An 18,790-nucleotide genomic window follows, 5' to 3' on the forward strand; every position below is an offset into this window, starting at 1 on the left:
CTGTAGCCACAGGAACAGGATTTCCCCAGCCTCCTGAGCACAGCCAGTGCAGCAGGCTTACCTGTCCCTTCCCAGTCACAAGGTAAATCCCTGCATGGTGGTAACTGTCAGTTATTCCATATTCCATGTTGGAAGACATCACTGGTGTTTGTAATGGCTGCATAAGCCCTCCACTGTAAGCAGCAGGGCAGGCTGAGTTCAGCACTTGCTTTTCTCCCACCATCCTCACTCTTAAACAGGTAGACCTCATGTACAAGTCACATCTCAGTTGCATTCAGCTAACAATCAAAATCACCACTGCGTCCACAAAGAATAATGAGGATTAGAGTCTCATCTAATGTGCCGGGAGGCTCATTTGCATTCCCTGATCTGCCTATTCCCCATTTTATCATTTCATGAAAGGACACCCCCCCCCCCCCCCCCCCCCAGTGTCTTTCTGTCCCTAAGACAAGAGAGCTAAAAAGCTTTCATTGATGGGGGGGATCAGAAGATCACGTACATCACATCTCCTTTATACATAATTCTTACACATCATACACTCCTGCCACAATTAGAGTTTAATTTATGTGTTTCCAGCAAATACACCAGTCATCTCCATGGTCGCCCTGTTTATCATCTCTGGCTGCAGGAGCCGGTACCGGCCAGGTGCAAGGACAATGGTTGGCTATTCATTTCTCTGCACCAGCTGTTCCCCTCAGCATGCACCAAGTCTGGGTCCTGCTGATGACAAACCCTGTTACGTCTGCTGCTGCTGTGAGCTTCATTTTATTTTAAGAGCTAGTCCAGACTGATCATTCTGAGAACGTGCCTAAGTATAGCGAGGGGTGAGTATATTTTACAGAAAGGCATATTCCAGGCTTCAAATCTGTCATAGAACATTTTATAGGTGTTTGTAAACTTCTTTCCCCAGATCCATGGGAGATGTGGACTGGTACAAACAGATAATGCCAGGTAGTGAATCACTACCCTGCTATTGACATCCACCATATTCTGTGTTCCAGCATATGGGTCAAATTGTGACTTAAGCCAGCAGGGATACTAGTCATGAGTCCAGTGCCTGACAAAAAATGGATGGATGCCAAAGAGGAGCCTGCAGTGTGTCTCAGCCCTGTGAAGACCCTGGAGCCAGCAGGGAGCCTGTCTCCTTGTGACCACAGGACTTGATCTGCCGCAGGCAGCCTAGAAGTCATAAGACAATGCTACTTCTGGCTTTTTTCTACATGGACCTCTAAATGACAGAAGAGGAGAAAAGAGGAAAGGAAACAAAAAGAGAGGAGAGTTAAGGAGTTCATAATGAATTGATAGGAAAGAAAAGATTTGTGTACTAAATGTCATGCGGTCTCTGAAGGACTCAGGTTGCAGTCGTTTGCTTTCAGGGGCATGAAATCCATCGTTCCCCATTTAAAAAGCACATAACTATCTGGGTTTTCAGGGAATTTCTGGTTCTGGTTTCAAGTTCTGCTGTTCACCACCACATTATCTGCAAGGTTTTGAGAAATTGCTTTGAACAAGAAAAAGGGGGAGCTATAATATGCAGCTACATGAAAATAGTGCAAAAAAAAAAGAGAAACTCAAAAAATCTTTTCTTAGCCTCGATGATGTCAGTCACAGATCTCTTCCAACTATTTTTTTAATTATTTTTTCAATTATTTTTTCAACTAATTGTTTTACTTCCAAACCTTTCACATTACTATTAAATGGAGGCAAACCCTACTGTTTTACAGCCATGGCAGTTACATTTAACTTAAAACAATGAAGATTTTCTTTCCCCTCTTTCTCAGCTCAGTCTATTATATTATCAGTCAAAATTCCCTATCAAAGAATGTACTTCTGCTTCTGAGATTTCTGCTCACTTCCTTCCAGCTGAGAGAAGGAATTTGCCAGTACTTTGACCTTTCTCTCTCTACTAATCTAACTTGAGTTACTAGATGCCAAAGGTAGCTTAGCTATTTCATATTTTTCCAGTTTTATCTGCTGATAGCCTGTCATTCTTTGTGTAGACTAGGTTCTGCAGAACAGTACATTCTGTTCTTCCACATGCCAACAAAACAAGATAAATGGGGTGCTGTAAATACAGTAATAAAACCCCCAAATAAGTGAAACTGCAGGCTTTGAGAGAGGTCATTCAGAAATAGATTCAACTCCAATAGACCTTGTACTAGTGAATCAAAATCGTCTACATAGCCAATTAAACTGATGGTTCATGCTGAGATACAGAGACGGGGACCACTGGCTATTTTTTGTGAATAATTTTCCTTCCAGGAGATCTGCTTTCTCTTCCCAGAAGTTCCACATGTTTATGGTGTGATATTGAGCAAACCATCCTCTCTCTTTAGTTTAAAATCTCCCATTCAGTAATAGAATAAGGACCATGATATGGCTGTCCTTTTCTTTGAAAGCCATGAATGAAATCAAGCCTTACACTGAAAAATCAAAAGCAGTAAGCATTTACAGAAGAGTCTCAGAACACTATCCTGAAATTATACAAAAATGCGTACATTAATGAAGGTGTGTTCTAGTCAGATAAAGCTGTCTGAAAAGGCTGTATTCGCAGTTCGTGGACAATTAGCTTTTTTCTTTTTTCCCATTTTCAGTTTGGCCCAAATCATATCAAACTCAGAATTTATTAACATTTCCCACAAATGGAAAGTTCAAAGAGGAAAAAAAGTAAATCAGAAATACCAGAGAATGATGGCTTCTGAAAGAAATTACATTCCTGAGTGAATCTTGCATTATAGACAATGGGTTGCTTCAGGCTGGGGGGTAAGGAGGAAAAGAAAATCAGTCTTGAAGGATGCCAGAAGAGAAGCAGATACAGCTTGAGTATTTAAATCACTGTTCCTCTTCTTTTTGTGTTTTAGCCCTAACACTTAACCAAAATTCATGGTACTGTAGTCATTTTCTGTTAGGAAGAGTTGTGATAAGAGAGACGGGTGCTCCACTTGTTTACAAACACTGTACAAAACCTTGCTTCCTTGAACAAGGCAGAAACCAGCAAGCTGGAGACAGCTGCTCAGAAGAGGGTCAGACATGGCCAGCCACCAGCTCTCAGCTCAGAAAGATCCCAGGATATATTCCCAGCACTGTCTTCTCTGTGCTTATTTGCACCATAACTTATGCTTGGCTTTACTTCCTCCTTCCTGGGTATGCAGGTCTCTCTGGGCTGCTTGCATGGAGGCACCATCTAGGCAGTGAGTGTTGCACCTTGAAGTCTCCCAAACCTCTGCTGCTGGCACAGTATAAAATTAATGGAGTCTGCCCCAGATAATTTCAGATAAATTTTGAAATAAAAGCTCTCAGAGCAATCTGAAAGCTCAAGGAGAAGAGAACACCCGATGTACTTTGTTCACAATAACAAAACACCATTAATGTGAGGGTGTTTATTAGTCTGGGCCTGGCTGCTGCTTTGAATGTCGAGACCAGTGATTTTCAGGAGCAGACTCCACTAGGTAACAATTCAGTACACTTCTGCCACAATAAATAATGTGGACAGGATGGGCATGGGTAAAGGTGATAAGGAACACAGAATTGGTACATGGATGACAACAGCATCTCCAGCTGGCATAGCTGTTGCCACATTCAACCTCCAAGCTATTCCTGTCATAGGCTGAAAGGTCTTTTTTGCTGTAAGAAGTCTCTTTTTCAACTCTCAGAGGAAAAGCAAAATGTGGATCACAGACTCTCACACCAGGAAACATCATGAAATCAGGGTAAATGATAATAAAAAATTGTACAGTAAAATTGTAGCATGCATGTCATTTCTAGCAGCAAAAAGTCTGCTACCAGTCAGGAAGGAGAATCTAGGAAAGAAACAAGAGGTCTTTTTCATTCTCTAATTTGCCATCATTCCTTGATTTCTCCAAGTGAGGCCGTGGACTCTGGGGTAGATCATTAAGGCTCCTTCCTTCTTTTCTGTAGTACAGATTTCTGCACTACAGAAAAGAGAATCTGGCATTATAACCTGTAGGGATGCCATGAGCTCTAGCAATTCTAGTGAATCCATAGAGAATTCATGGAGGATAGCCCCAGGCACATGATCAAAAGAGCAGAGAGTGAAGGTGGTTTCAATCTTTGGAAACACTGAGAGTAGCTGAAGTTTCTTGGAAGAGCTGAGCCTTTTTTCCTAAGTTCCCTCATCTCTAGTGACAAAAGTACTTCTGTCAGCTATTGAGTTTAGATTTAGATCGCAGTGTTGTTCACTACTCTGTTCCAAAAGTCAGATAGATTTAACATCCAGACCTGTAAATCCTTTGCAGTGAAAGAGGAAAAAAAATGAAGTTACAGAATGAAGACGAGTTAATGGCAGTGTACGCATGAATGGCCCATAGGGTTTTCTCATTAACTGCTGCACTGATTTATATTGTTGTCACAATCTTTTTGTATTATATTTCATTATATTCAAAGAATATTGTTACAATTAGATTGCAATTGTCTTCTTGGGAGGCATTGCCCCACTGAAGAATGAGCATGATATTCCTGGGCAACCTGCAATGCAATTTGCCACCTACAGCTGCCAGCTCATATCCACTGGATCTTCATCACCATGCACGGGGCCAGTCTAGAATCTGGAGAACGGTTAACAAAGTGATTTCAAAACACCCCCATCTGCACTGAGCCTTCAGGTAAGAGACAACCAACCACCTTTGTGTGGGACTGAGGAAGGGAAAACCCAGGCACCTCCCTCCCTGGTTCAGGAAGAGTTGAAAGCAGCTGATTCTGCTGGGGTTCATGGTCAGACTGACCAGAGCAGCCTTAAGATGGCCTGCCTGGAAGGATGTGCGCATACATTGCAACTAATCACACTCTGTGCATCAGGCTGCAGAAACAAAGACTAATTAATCATCATTTCACCTTGCCAAGTAACTAAATGCTACTATCCTCATCTTACATACATGAAAAATGAGTCATCGGGTTGTCACAAAAAGAGCTGGGACAATGACAGGACCGACCAGGAAACAGGTATCCAGACTCTCCAGTGCACCAGCTTTCATCCTACTCAGGCAACAAAACTGATCTCCTGCAGAGTCAGACATGAGCTACCTGCTCTGGAACAAACAGGGCAAGGTAGCAGCCAATCTGTCCTGATATCCTGTGGGCTGTCTGGGGCAGCCAGACCTGGTTCTTTGCCAGGAGAACATTGTGCTTCCTAACTTTTGGCTTCTTGTAACCTGTTCTGTGTTTGTTGAGAGGAATTCAGGGCTCAAGGAGCCCCATGCAGTAGTTCTAGGGGCTTCTGGTCAGGTTTCTATAGTAGCAAAACAGGAGGCACAAAAAATAACAGTGACAAGCTTTGAAGACCAACTAATGTTTCATTTCCATTTAATTTTCAACATTTTGTATGTGTGCATACAAACACAGGTGCAGATTAATAGCTTCTCATTTAACAATAAAAAACCCGACAGACTGGACTTGCCTTAAACTTGGAGACATCACGGTAGATGCTTCACAGGTCCCATAGCTGACTCCTTTTCAAAGACATACTGTCGTGGTCTAAACCCTGTCAGCAAGTCGGGCATGCAGTCCACTCCCTCACTCCCCCCACCTTCTTCCACCACACCCCTCCCCCCCCCAAGTCCTGGAGGGACAGGGAAGAGAATCGAAAGAATGTCACTCCCATGGGTTGAGATAAGAACAGTTCAGTAACTAAGGTATAACACAAATCACTGCTGCTACCACCAGTAATAATAATGATAAGGGAAGTAACAGGGGAAGAGAATACAATACCATCCGTCGATACCAAGCCCGACCAAGCAGTGAGCCAGCCCTTCTGGGTAACTCTCAGTTACATCCTGGGCATGATGTGCTGTGGTATGGAATACCTCTTTGGCTAGTTTGGGTCAGGTGTCCTGTCTCTGCTTCCTCCCTTCTTTGCCTCCTCCCTGTCAGAGCATGAGACTCACAAAGTCCTTGGTCAGAGTAAAAATTACTGAGCAACAACTAAAACCATCAGTGTTATCAGCGCTATTCCCAGGCCGAAAGTCAAAAACACAGCGCTGCTCCAGCTACTAAGAAGGAGAAAAATGACTGCTACTGCTGAACCCAGGACATATACCAATATAAACTACTTGCTCCTGTTGTTATAACTCAGTTCATCTTACTGATTCACTGCTTGTGGGCCCAGGAGACTGCCTGTCTTGAAATAAGCATGCAGGTATTGTTGTGCTTGCAGCTCTTTCCATCGTACAACAGAACAAAGAAAGAAAATACAATAAATAAATAAATAATTGAAAAAAACCCAACATCAAACTTGGCAGAGAAAACAAGGTGCTTAGACAAACCTAGTTCTTGGGGGGAGCTGACAGTTGATTTACCGTACTAACACAACAGTAATTCTCTGTGCTACAAAAGAACTAAAAAAGGTTTTGCTCTTTGCACCAATATTACTCTTCCATTATACCCTTGAATGGGTATATGTATATATGTATGTTTAATGTAGTAATGTGGCAGCGACGTGCTGACAGCAGAATTTAGCCCCAGTGTGATGGGATAAGTCAAAACACACAGATTTTGGCATTTATATTCAGGGTGGCTAATATTAAGGAGTAGGTCTCTGTGGACATTACTAACTCAGTGGCAAAGCTGCTGATCCAAATTCACAAGACTAGTCTCATGGATGCTGTATTAGTATGCTGGGAGAAAAGAAGGGTTCAGAGGCTGAAGTCACTGGCCCAGCAGCAGCAATTAGAGCTCACCATAGTTCTGAGGTTAGATACACCAGCAGGGACTCCAGTTGTACAGGGAAACAAAAGTGCAGTAGAGCAAAAGAAATATGATGAAGAGACAAGGATTTGAAGCTGTCTGGAGGAGTCCATCTCCAGACAGACCCAGCATGCGTGAAGGTGGTGTTTATGTGCACAATGGTAGAAGGGACAAATATTGTGCTTGCAGCTGGTAAAGGAAGGGAATAAGCTCTGCCTTTTTCTTTCTTCAAAGTCAAAGGATAGGCTGTTCTGCATTCAAAAATAAAAGGAAAACAGGAGAATTTATGCACTGGACTGTTCCTACTCCACCTGTGCAAATATCTTTGTATCCACTGGCAACAAATCTGGAAGATCAGTCTGTGTCCAACTGACCCACCAAGACCCAGTGATCCAATTTCACATGCTCTTACTCTATGTGCCCTCATTTTACCAGATCATAGAAACGAGGAGGAGAGAGAATCCAGTGGATTTACTCTAATCCCTGAATGCAGCTTTGGATCTGCTTTGTATGGTCTCAGAGCCATAAACAATGTCCTGTGTTGAAAAGACAATTCTGTGCAGCCCATGGAGAAGCAAAAGGAGAGAGGAAAGGGTAATGAGAAACAGAGACAGTATATAGTGTAGGGAAGCAGAATATTATAGTGGCAGAGTTTGCATTTTATGACAAAAAAAAAAAAATCCCACCAGTTTTCTTGGGATTTTTTTTACTAGAACTTGCTGAAGTTAAGAGGCAGAGAATAATTTCACAGATTCTGACATGTTTAGCTGACTGATAGAGCAAAGAGCTTGGGAAATACCTTTCACATTCAAATATACAGAGTAATACATTCGTGGTTTGTATCAGCCTGGCTTTCTACATGCCTAGGATTTAAATGTAAATCTTTGCAAAGCATAAGGAGTTTTTAAGGGTGTTAATCACATAGCCCTTTTTACAGTGTGCGAAAGTGATTTGAAATCACTGGGGAGCATTAATACCTTGCGGGGAGAGTTCCAGTCTGGAAGACTGCAGTTTGCAGCACTGCTAAGACATACAAATCACTTCAGCTAGGGTGGAATATGATTACTTGAAACCATTGAGTTTGGAAATGAAAAAAAAAAAAGCATGATCTTGAAAGATTCAAACAGCTTTGACTATGCTGAACCCAGTCCTGATTGAGACATATTCAACAAACATCAAAGTACAAGCTGCAAGATCAAATACTTCCTGCTGGAAAACTTCCAGTAAAACTTACGCTTTCTAGCTCTGTTAGAAACACTGGACCTAATGTACACCAGTTTGCACTGGGCGTAATCACCTGCTGTTGTGCAAACTAGCACAAACACCTTTTCTGATCTATAATAATTGTACATAATTTTGCCATCTTTGTGAGGTGCAAAGCCACAGTGAACAAATGATTTCTACAAGCAGAAAGAAGTTGGAGAAGCAATTTTCTTGCTTCAGCAAGGTTGCCAAGCTATAATAAGCAGATGGAAAATGAAGGACACCCACAGAATTGTGGAAGTTAATGAAATGGAAGTAGAAAAACAATGGAAGCACATTAGCTTCATTCCTATGATCAACATCAGCCAGACAGTAGGAAAACATTATCATGTTTGCCATCTTGTCATCTAACCTTGCTCACAGGCAGTCTTGAGGACTGGAGAGAAAACACAGCTTGTATCCAGTTATGTATTATTTATGCTGGATCTGTACTGCCTGAGACCTAGTATTGTGCTAATAGGAAATGTTGAGAAAGAAGAGCTCTAAAAAAGGATTTAAGAACAAACAGATGTTGATTGGTGATGCTCAGTAAGATGTAATTAGTGACACTAACAGGATGTGTTTTAACACATCCTATAGGATGTGTTTTAAACATATAGGATGTGTAAAAGACATTGTCTCTCCACAGAGAAAAGAATAAAACACATTTCTAAGTTTACTAAATTTCTAAGCTTGCCAAATTCATTCTTCTGAAGTTTCCCTGCCTTTTGCCATGACTTAGTTCAGCAGTAAGGATGATATGAGAGAGCAAACTGGACTTGTATGTTCAGGTTGTGAGGAGTTACATATTTAGCTTGATTAATATTTGCTATTGCAAAAGATATCTGACCTTTTTTGGAAGAGCTTAGTTGCTACCTCTGCCTCGTAGCAAGCCTTTGCAAGTCTGGAGGGGAGTGGTGACAAGTGCTCTGCTGCCTTCCATGGAGCTCCATTCAAGCTTGGATGACAAACAGCTTGCTTTCTTCACGTTCCTGCGGTCCTTCTGCCATCTGCATTTGCACTGCCAAGATCCTGACAATATAATTGAGCATAAGCCCTTCCAAAGGGGGAGGACAGAGTGTGCTACAGGAATAACTCATACACAGATCCAGAGCAAGACCGTCCTTATCTATCTTCCTCACAGAGCACTCGTGTGTATACACGCTTATCAGTATAGAGATAATACTTATCAATATGTATATATGCTTGTACACACAGCCCTTATACAATATGCTCTAGACTGAGGTTAGACTCTAGAATTATAAATGACACTTTCCATGCAGCTTTAATTTGGTTCCTTGTGTATGTGCAATGGAAGATAACCTTTAATTAAATGTTGTTCTTCCCTACTTTTTTTTTCCCATGGAGAGCTTGTCATATGGTGAGAACAGTGAAAAGAAAAAGGAGCAAGACTGGGTACTAATGAGGCTGCTTGCTTCATTTGCTCCACCATGTAGGAAATGAAACTTCTGCAAAGAGCAAATGCAGGACACTGCAGGAGAGAGCATGTCTTTTGGAACAAAGCAAGTGAATATTACAAAGTAAAGTAAAACTCAGCTGTGTCACTGCTGCTGCCACAAACTTCCTGCTTGGCCGTAACCACAGTTGCCTCAGTCTGCTTCACAGACAGTGAATCAGCAGCTTAGACACGACAGGGTGAAAAACAAGTGTGTGGGTCAGTATAACACAGGCTGACATTAGATTGCCTGGCAGCTTTGAAAATAAAAATAGTCTAAGTCTTTGTAAGAATAGGAAGGCACAGAAAAAGGACATGACACCCAGCAGGATTATGTACCTATTACTATCCTAACTCTATGTGAGATGGTATAGTCCTTCCATATCAGAAAATTTGCATCTAGCAGAGTTCCCCTTGGGACAGTTTTGTATTTCCACTCCAACTCGTGAAACACCCAAGTTTTCTGAAAGACCAGTACTCCACTTGAAAACAACAGAATGTACTTCCCCGATTCTTCTTCCCGTTAGCACTAGTAGATTAAATGACTTCATTTTGAAGATGAGCCAAGGGGTAGCTTAACAGCTTGTTAGAAGGAATAAACTAAAGATTTGAAAGCATCTGTGCAGTGATCCTGACCAGGAGACCTGCTGTACAGACCCCTTGGCCATGGGGCAAACTCAGCTACCTCATTGTAACAGAGGAGCCTGTGGGCAGCTCCTGCCTGGTGCCAGCAATTACACCACCCGCCTGGCCTTGTCCTTATCTAAAAGTGCAGTGAGATGATCTCACGCAAACATCCTTTAGGAATAGAGTTGTTTTCTCATAAGGAAAATATTTAATAGCTCGAAGGACCAAAAAGTAAAAACCACTCCTTGGAGGGATCTTCCATGGGAAAATCCACCTGAGGCCTGTCTGATGTGGGGCGCCCAGTGCCTGAAGGGACATAAGAATTCCTCATTGTGTTCCTCTCTTTATTCTGTGTTATTAAAATGGTTATTTTATTAATCTCTCTGTTGTTGGCTGTTCTTACTGACATCCATAAAGACCCCTGCACCATCTTTCTCTCTCTCCACCTTTCTCACCTCACCACTAGCCATGGCACAAAACAGAGCCTTATATAGATGTCTTAAAAAATGTCTTAAAAGATGTCTTAAAAAGTGTATAGATGTCTTAAAAAACTGTGCTGTATTTGTGGGAAACAAATGCTGATGTGAAAAAATTATTTGAAAACTACTTATTAAATATAAGTTCAGTTGATACTATTATTTACTCCATTACATCAGTAAAGCAGGCATTCCAGTCAGAAGAAGGTTAGTGATGCATAACATGCATGGACAAATTCAAAGAAATAATACTTACTCTGGAGAGTTTATGCCAAAAAGCTGAAATGCTCTGGAGAGCCACAGGGACGGGCTCTGTGATCAGATGCCTTTACAAGAGTTTTTTCCAGAATGTATGGACTAAGACCTCTCAAAAGGTTATTTTGTCTACCATTTGTTATGGTAAGATTGAGATATTTTGCAAGTATAACAAGTAGGATTATGCCACTTGGGCTTTAGGGGATGGAAGACATCAAGGAGAGATGTGATTCTGTTAAATTCTTTACCCTAGAGATACAAACTAAAAAAAGAGACCTGTAAAATGCACTGCTGTTGTTACAATGCATTGGGTTTGCACTCAAGGTTTTAGTGGGGGGGGGGGGGGGGAAGTGCGGCACAGGGATGGTTTCTGTGAGAAGCTGCTAGAAGCTTCCCCTGTGTCTGATGGAGCTCATGCCAGTCAGCTGCAAGGTGGACTCACTACTGGCCAAGCCTGAGCCCATCAGCAACAGTGGTAGTGCCTCTGGGATAACATGTTCAAAGAGGAGGAAAAAGCCCTGCAGCAAAAGAGAGGAGTGAGAATATGAGAGAGCAAAAGCTTTGCAGACACCAAGGTCAGTGAGGAAGGAGAGGAGGAGGTGCTCCAGGCACCAGAGCAGAGATTCCCCTGCAGCCCGTGGTGCAGACCGTGGTGAGGCAGGCTGTGCTCCTCCAGCCCATGGAGGTCCATGCTGGAGCAGATCTCCACCTGCAGCCCATACTGGAGCAGCCTGCTCCTGAAGGACTGCACCCCATGGAAGGGACCCACCCTGGAGCAGAAGAATAGTGTGAGGAGTCCTCCCCTGAGGAGGAAGGAGTGTCAGAGACAGTGTGTGGTGAACTGACTGAAACCCCCATTTCCCATCCCACTGTGCTGCTGGCAGGGAGGTTATAGAGAATTCAGAAGTTAAGCAAGGAAAGAAGAGGGGGGGGAAGGTGTTTTAAGATTTGGTTTTATTTCTCATTATCTTACTCTGATCTGATTGGTAATAAATTAAATTAATTTCCCCAAGTCGAGTCTGTTTTGGCCATGGCAATAACTTCTGAGTGATCTCTCCCTGGCCTTATCTCGACCCACAGGCCTTTTGTTGTATTTTCTCTCCCTTGTCCAGCTGAGGAGAGGAGTGACAGAGGAGCTTTGGTGGGCACCTGGCATACAAAGAGGGCCAACCCACTACAAAGAGAGAGACAAACTCACACTTTACTTTCTCCAAGAGACAGTCACCCTTTCAGATAGCCACCTACAACGCCACATCTCAGAGCGGTAGGAGGCCCACTCCTCACACTGTGGACTGCCAAGTGAGGAGGAGCTATACGGATGTTTCCTGGGTAGAGGCAGCAGTGTTGCCATAGCAGAGTCCCATCCTGCAACCACGGACAGTACTGGGCTGAGCACCCAGCGGGACCTCAGGCACACTCAGGAGCTTTAGTCTGGGCCTCTCCCTCAGGATTGCTGCCTTCCGAATCTGGAGAACCAGGTCACCCAGCAGTCTTCACACCTGTACTACCCCAATGAGACACATCTCATGCCACGTGTGTGTTTTTTAAACAGTAATGTTAATGGGTTAAAATGCTAGTACAAACTTCTCTCATAAGAGAAAAGTATCTAGAATCTGACTGTATGTCCAAGTTGTAGCCTTAGTACCATCTGGTCAGTGGTGTGGTATCATTGGCTACTAAACATTTAGAGAAATAAAGGCCCTATGAAATGCAGAAACATTCTTAGAAATTTGATGCAAAACAAAATGCTTTTCTCTTGTGGCCTCAGCTTAACCATAGACTGCCCTCAGATTTTAGATTTAATAAAAACCTTGCCCTTGGGCTGCAGACAGTGGTTTGGAAATATGACCCATTCACAGCCAGAATAAAAGAAAGGCAAAGAAAAGCACCTCAAGCAGTCTTTACTTTCCAAAACCTCATCTTTGCATCAGCCTCTCGCTATTTTCACAGCGTGACTCATAAAATGCTGAGTGTGTGTGGGAGAGTAGAGTGGGAGCGAGGGGATGGCACTTCCATTTTAATGATTATTATAAGTAGATAAAATGCCAACTGTCTGCATTTTACCCTCAAGACATCATTAACTGGCCAAGATTATTGTTGTTGTCTATAACTAATAATGCAAAGATGATTAGTTTTGTTTCTTAAATTTAACGGAGAGTGTCATAAGGCTTGACAGCGACACATTCAGCTTGCAAGCACAGCTCAAGTCATGGTTTTTCTGGACTGTTCAGTGTTGTTTCTGTTTTTGTTTAAAGTGGAGGTTATCAACACCGTGATTTAAAACGTGCTTGTATGATCACTAGCATTTGCAATCAAACAAAAATCTGCAGTATCGTTTACTTTGCACTGTTTATACCATTTGCTTCCTCTTGCTTCTGCCAGCATGAACTGGTTTCGTTTTTCTGCACAAGTGCAGGGTGTGTTTCTCCCCTGGCTGTCACCCACCACTACATCCTGCCAGCACTCAGGCTGCAGACCACAGAGTGGAAGGTTTGACTTTCACATCCAAAAGCAAAGCCTGCTGTCTTTGGCTGTCTAAAAAATGTAAGTGAAGCATGCTGGGTAAAAGCCTAAACTTGGTGATGACAGTGGCACTGGGGTAGTGTCATTTATTGGACTCTTCACCCTTCTGGGCCACTGTTACACTTCTAAGACAAGATGCATCCAGTAATGTCAACACAGCTCTCAAGACCCTTATGACAGTGCACATCTATCAATGGGCTTCCAAGCGTGGTTAGGAGCTCTTTCTTTCACTGTGCAAGGCATCTGAGAGGGAACCAAGCTGATGTGTGCTTCAAACTTACGGGTTCCTTCCAACTTGAGATATGATTCTATAAAGTGCCAAATGTGTTTGTAGAGAGGAAAACAATTCTGAGAAGTCCCACTACGGCAGTTCACCACTATCAAGCCAGCTGGCTGGGCTCGCTTGAGTGCAATACAATATAAATGTAAGCACACAGGGTGGTATTGTTTTCCACAACACAAAGTAAGACACAAGTTAGGGATTCTTACTCTTGGCTCTGAGCAAAGTGTTCATCCTCGGTGCTGCTAACACAGAAGCACAGACCAACTTCCCAAGGAGCCCGAGGCAGTTTTTTGCACAGTGATTTCATCTGCTACCACGGTTTTCAGCACACCATGTGCCATGTAGGGGGTAAGCACACAGGGCCTAGGAGCAACTAGCGCCCACTCGCTGCAGATGCTCCCACCCCCTTCAAGCCAGAACCATTTGCCAAGATAACAAAAGGTCTCTCAGTGAGGTCTTAAGAAGAAAATTAAGAGACATTTCTGCACAGGGCTGAGGACTACTCAGTGTCTATGCTTCCCAGCACAAACCCTGGGGGAGTTCAGGCATCAGTGTGCACTGATGCCCTGTGGACATAAGTCTGAGATGGGCACTTTGGCATTTAGCACACACAAGGTGGCAATGCTTCTGGGCATATGGAGGCTTGCTTTTAGGTTCCCAGAAAAGCTTCGCAATCAAACCTTAGATGCCCGTGGACTTGGAACTGCCAGAGTACCTTGGAGATGTCACACACTTGAAGTACTCCAATGCCACTGAAGGTACCTATAATACAATTATTTCCATGTCTTGATCTTGACTCCATGTCAACTTCTAAACAGCACTGAATGCCTGCTGAACACTGGCAAGTGTCTACAACTGCTGTTGCCTTTATGTCATTTTTATTTTTCTAAGAAAATTAAAAGCAGATTTCCAGGAAAATCATACTGTGCTCCAAAATACGATTCTATAAAGGAAACTTTTTAGAACATTAGCTGCAGAGACAGACCAAGGCCCCTCGACTAATAAAGACCTGGCAATAATATGTCTTCCACCACCAAAGCTTCATAAAAGACCTAATTCTGCAAGATACAAACCCTCAGTTAATGTTTGTGATCTTCTATTTAGCAGACTTAGCAAAGACCAGAAAATGCAGCTCACTATATTCCCATTCAAACATAATTGTCATTTACTTAGTATTTCCCCACTGGGGTAAAATAGTCATGTTTTGACTACCTGTTGTACCACTACATATGCCTAATATGCATATGCAAATAGATGGTACATACTATTATGTGTTCTGGTGAACAGCTTTAAGCATGGCAAGGTGGCTGTAAAAAGCATCACTCAGCTTACAGTGGTTGTGCGGGCATGAGCTCCAAGGAAGAGCAAGGTCATGGATATCATGCTGCTGTATTTGTGAAAATGCTCAGGTCTGACACTAAGCATTTCTTTGAAATGAGGTTTGATCTAGATCTGATCTGACAAGACTCAGGAGTATGTTTGTGGATTGCACTACTCCCTCCCCAGGTTACCAGCCTGGTATTCAACCTCCCCAAGTTGCTCAGGTGCTCTGGCAGAGATAAGCATAATCTGTGATGACATCTAGGCTACACTGCAAGATAATGCGTCGAGTGTACTTTTCAAAATACCTGCCACGAGACTAGCTTCAGCTACTTAAACGTGCATCTACAGTGCATTTGAGGCTAAAGCTGTACTCAGAGCGGCAGAACTAAACCTAACTGCGACCCTCAGGAAAACAATTTCACACTAAGCGGTTTATGTAACTAGTTCTTAAATACACTGGCTTTCTAGAAACACTGTCAAACACTTAACCTTAGCTAACCCATTCAGGTTTGGTTGTTGTTGGGGTTTAAGAGTACCTGGAAATACTGACCATAGCGATTCCTTGAAATCATTGAACATTTCAACCTGCTATTGATTTTCTTTGAGAACGCCATTTCAGATCAAAACAATGAAGAACTCTTGGCTTGAAAATCAGACCTTAAGAGATCTAAGTTTGTATGGGTACTGGACCTTTGAGCAAAGGCAGACTGCTGGTTTTAGTGTCACCTGTAACATGAACAGTCTTGACTTGGAATCTGCTTGCCTGTATTGGAGAGCACTAAGCAGTTCTTTTGTCCTTGTCTTTTTCTCTTGTACACAATAAACACACCAAAGGGACTATCTGGGTCTTTTCCAAACTGTTGGGACAGTTTCCAGAGTGAAAACTGAGTGGTCTGTAGGAAAGCAGGAAAAGAAAGCATTTTGGCACACACCATCACCTTTCGGGTTGCAAACCAAAGCATGTCATACTGACTTTTGTTCTGAAAGGTATTCAGGCTTAAAAATATGTCACAGGGTCACCAAACTCATTTTCTTCAACCCAGCCTGTTCCAAATAGCTGTCAGAGCACTGAAACAGTGTTCTGTATATATGTATATATATGTACACTGTTTTATATATATATACTGCTATACAAATATCTATGTGTAAGTACATATAGATATTTGTATAGCAGTGCATTTTCCTTCAAATTGCTTTGTTTATATTTAGTTCTACCCTTCATGGATGGCTTTGGAATGAATATCTTTCTTAGGTATCAGAAAAAAAGATTCTGTTACAGACTGAATGTTTTCTTGAGGTGGAGGTGATACACAGGTATCATTAACAGTTAGAGTTTTGATATGAAACCATAAGGCCAGTCCCGTGACACTCATCAGTCCGTGCTGCATAATTTTAGCAAAGGCTCTGCAACTGTTTAAACACACTTAATACTCACTTTGTGCTTCTGAAAATCTCAGCCTATTTCTAAAACATCAAACTATCTTTAAATAAAATTGCTAAGTATCAGTGGCAATATAATCGGTTTTCAGCATGCAAGAACTTCCTGCTCCTCTTACATTTGTTCTTTCCTTCAACTGTTTTTTTTTGTGACAAAGAAACTAAGTAAAGACAACGAACTTTACACAGATATGAATGGCAAAAGTGACATTACCGCCACTGAGAGAAGTCCCTTGAAGTGCAAGGAATGCCTCCAGCAAAGCTTTGAAGGGAAGAGGAGAAACAAGCAAAACACAACATGCGCTTTCAAAATTCATTCCAACATGAGAGGCACGTAAAAGATACAGCATATACTTCAACCCTTCCTTTGCTCAAGTTCACAGAGCAAACCTATGCTCACAAGACAAATGGCTACAAAGTTTAAGATGTTAATACCCCTCACTAGAGGTTACACAAACCTGCACCTCAACACCTTCACAGCTTAGTAAAAATCACTTTGAAAAGCACTTTCATCTCCAGTCACCGGATTTTGCATGGAAATAGCTGAGGTGAGGTGAGTGCATACACTCCACTCCACTGGTTACTCTTAACAGTCCCTGCTGAAGACTTACAACGGTAACATCTTAAATTGCACCAGCTAGATTTGCTTGGAGCTCATTCAACTTGAGGTTCCATGATGCTCTCAGATATTATATAGATGAAGACTGAATTAGCTAAGCTACTTTTTCACTAATTTCCTAGCACTATCACAGACATGTAACAATCCTACTGATAACCCTTTTAAACTTTTGTCAAAGATCTCTGTATCATCCTACTTCCCAGGAGTCAGGAAATTGACTTGCTGTTTTGGAACTACTGGTGCTCCTGGCTGACCTAAAACTTCCTCCGGACTCATGGCTGGCAAGGTCATGAACCCATTACAGGGGCTGCTTATCGTTCTGCTGCTTATAGGTAATGCCTTCCCCATAGTTAGCTTTTCTATTATTGTGTCAAGCACTCCAGGAACTACATCTTCTGTCCAGGCCATTTGCTGCAGTCATTATTTCCTTAACAGAGATGTGGTCCCATGCATGTGAAGTCATGTTATTACAGTATTTGACTTCCTCTGAAAAAAAAATAACAATTAAAAACAAAGTCAACAGTGCTTGTGTATAACCTGACGTGAAGAAGCCCATGGAGCTCTGGAGCCAGTAGATGCGTAAAGCATTGCTCTGAGGGCAAGGATATACATCCTTCTTCATGTTGTTCCTCTTCTGCTTTCAGAAAGAGAGGGAAAACGAATCTCAGCTCCCCTGGGCAGTACATTGTCACATTCTCCTCTCGTTGCTACAGATTTTAGTGCCAAGTTTCTCTCTTTTTATGTGACATTCCCAGAAACTCCAAACACATTTATTAGCATTATTAAGAGGATAAATTCAAAATGAGAGAGATGTAAAGATCTCCTCATAGTCATGTCTTGGATCCAACTCAGCACTGAGCCTGAAATTAACTGGTTTGGGTTTTTCTGAGGGGGGAGGTTCACTACATTTTCGAGACCAAGTCCCCTTCAGAGCTTAAAGAGCTGTTATGAACATGCACAGAGAACTATATCCTGGCTTGGGCATGCTGGTGCCCTCCCATACCAAACCCAGCATCTCATACAATCACAAAGCACTCCACATCTGTCAGCATACTCAGGCTATCCTGTGAACCCAGACAATGACTCAGGCTTTCAACAAAATAGAGGCAGAGGAAAAAAAACTGTGGCTATCTGGCAATGCAGAGCTGTCTGATCTTACCTCTAATGCAGAGGGCATGGTCTTGGCCCCCTTTCTTTACACCTGTGGAGTGCAGAGGTACAAGCACCTGTCAGCTCAGGTCTGGAAGCAGAATAGGTGCACTGGAGAAACAGGGCACTGAAGCCAGTAAACTGTGCTGAGCTCCTGCTCTGCTTCTCTGCTCCAGCTGGCTTGGACCCAAGACAGCTCAAGTTTCTCTGTGTATCACTTCCCTGCTCTCCAGATTCTGGGGCCAGCACAGGCAGAGGCAGCCCAGATCTGTTTGCACACAGGATTTAAGTTGTTTTCCTGTTGTGCGAAACAGAGCAAACATAGATGAAAGGGGCAGCAGCTGGAATTACACAGCTTTGTGGAGATTCCATAACCATGCATGCATTTCCTGTATCTGGAAATAAGGAGACACTTTCCAAGCATTCAGCACTTGTAAAAGGCTGCTAAGTAAAGGGAAATTCACCCATCCTGCAACTTTAAGAGCTGCAGCTGCAAAGTGGAAGCACAGACCAGCAAGCAGTTTGCTTACCCACTGCTGGTTTTCTCATGCAGCAACCTTTACTCCATACTGGAGGGAGCATTTTTATATGCTAAGAAGAATTAGCAGTAAGCTAGAAAACAATCAAAAGGGCTTTTCTTTCCTCCCCTCCCACTTTCTGCTTTGAGTGATTTAGAAAAAGTATGACTCCTGTGAGTAAAA

This window comes from Pezoporus flaviventris, unplaced genomic scaffold (assembly GCF_033815535.1).
Source record: "Pezoporus flaviventris isolate CSIRO_AGI_PZ_B2104156 unplaced genomic scaffold, CSIRO_AGI_Pfla_v1 ptg000066l, whole genome shotgun sequence".
In the NCBI taxonomy this organism is placed as follows: Eukaryota; Metazoa; Chordata; class Aves; order Psittaciformes; family Psittacidae; genus Pezoporus; species Pezoporus flaviventris.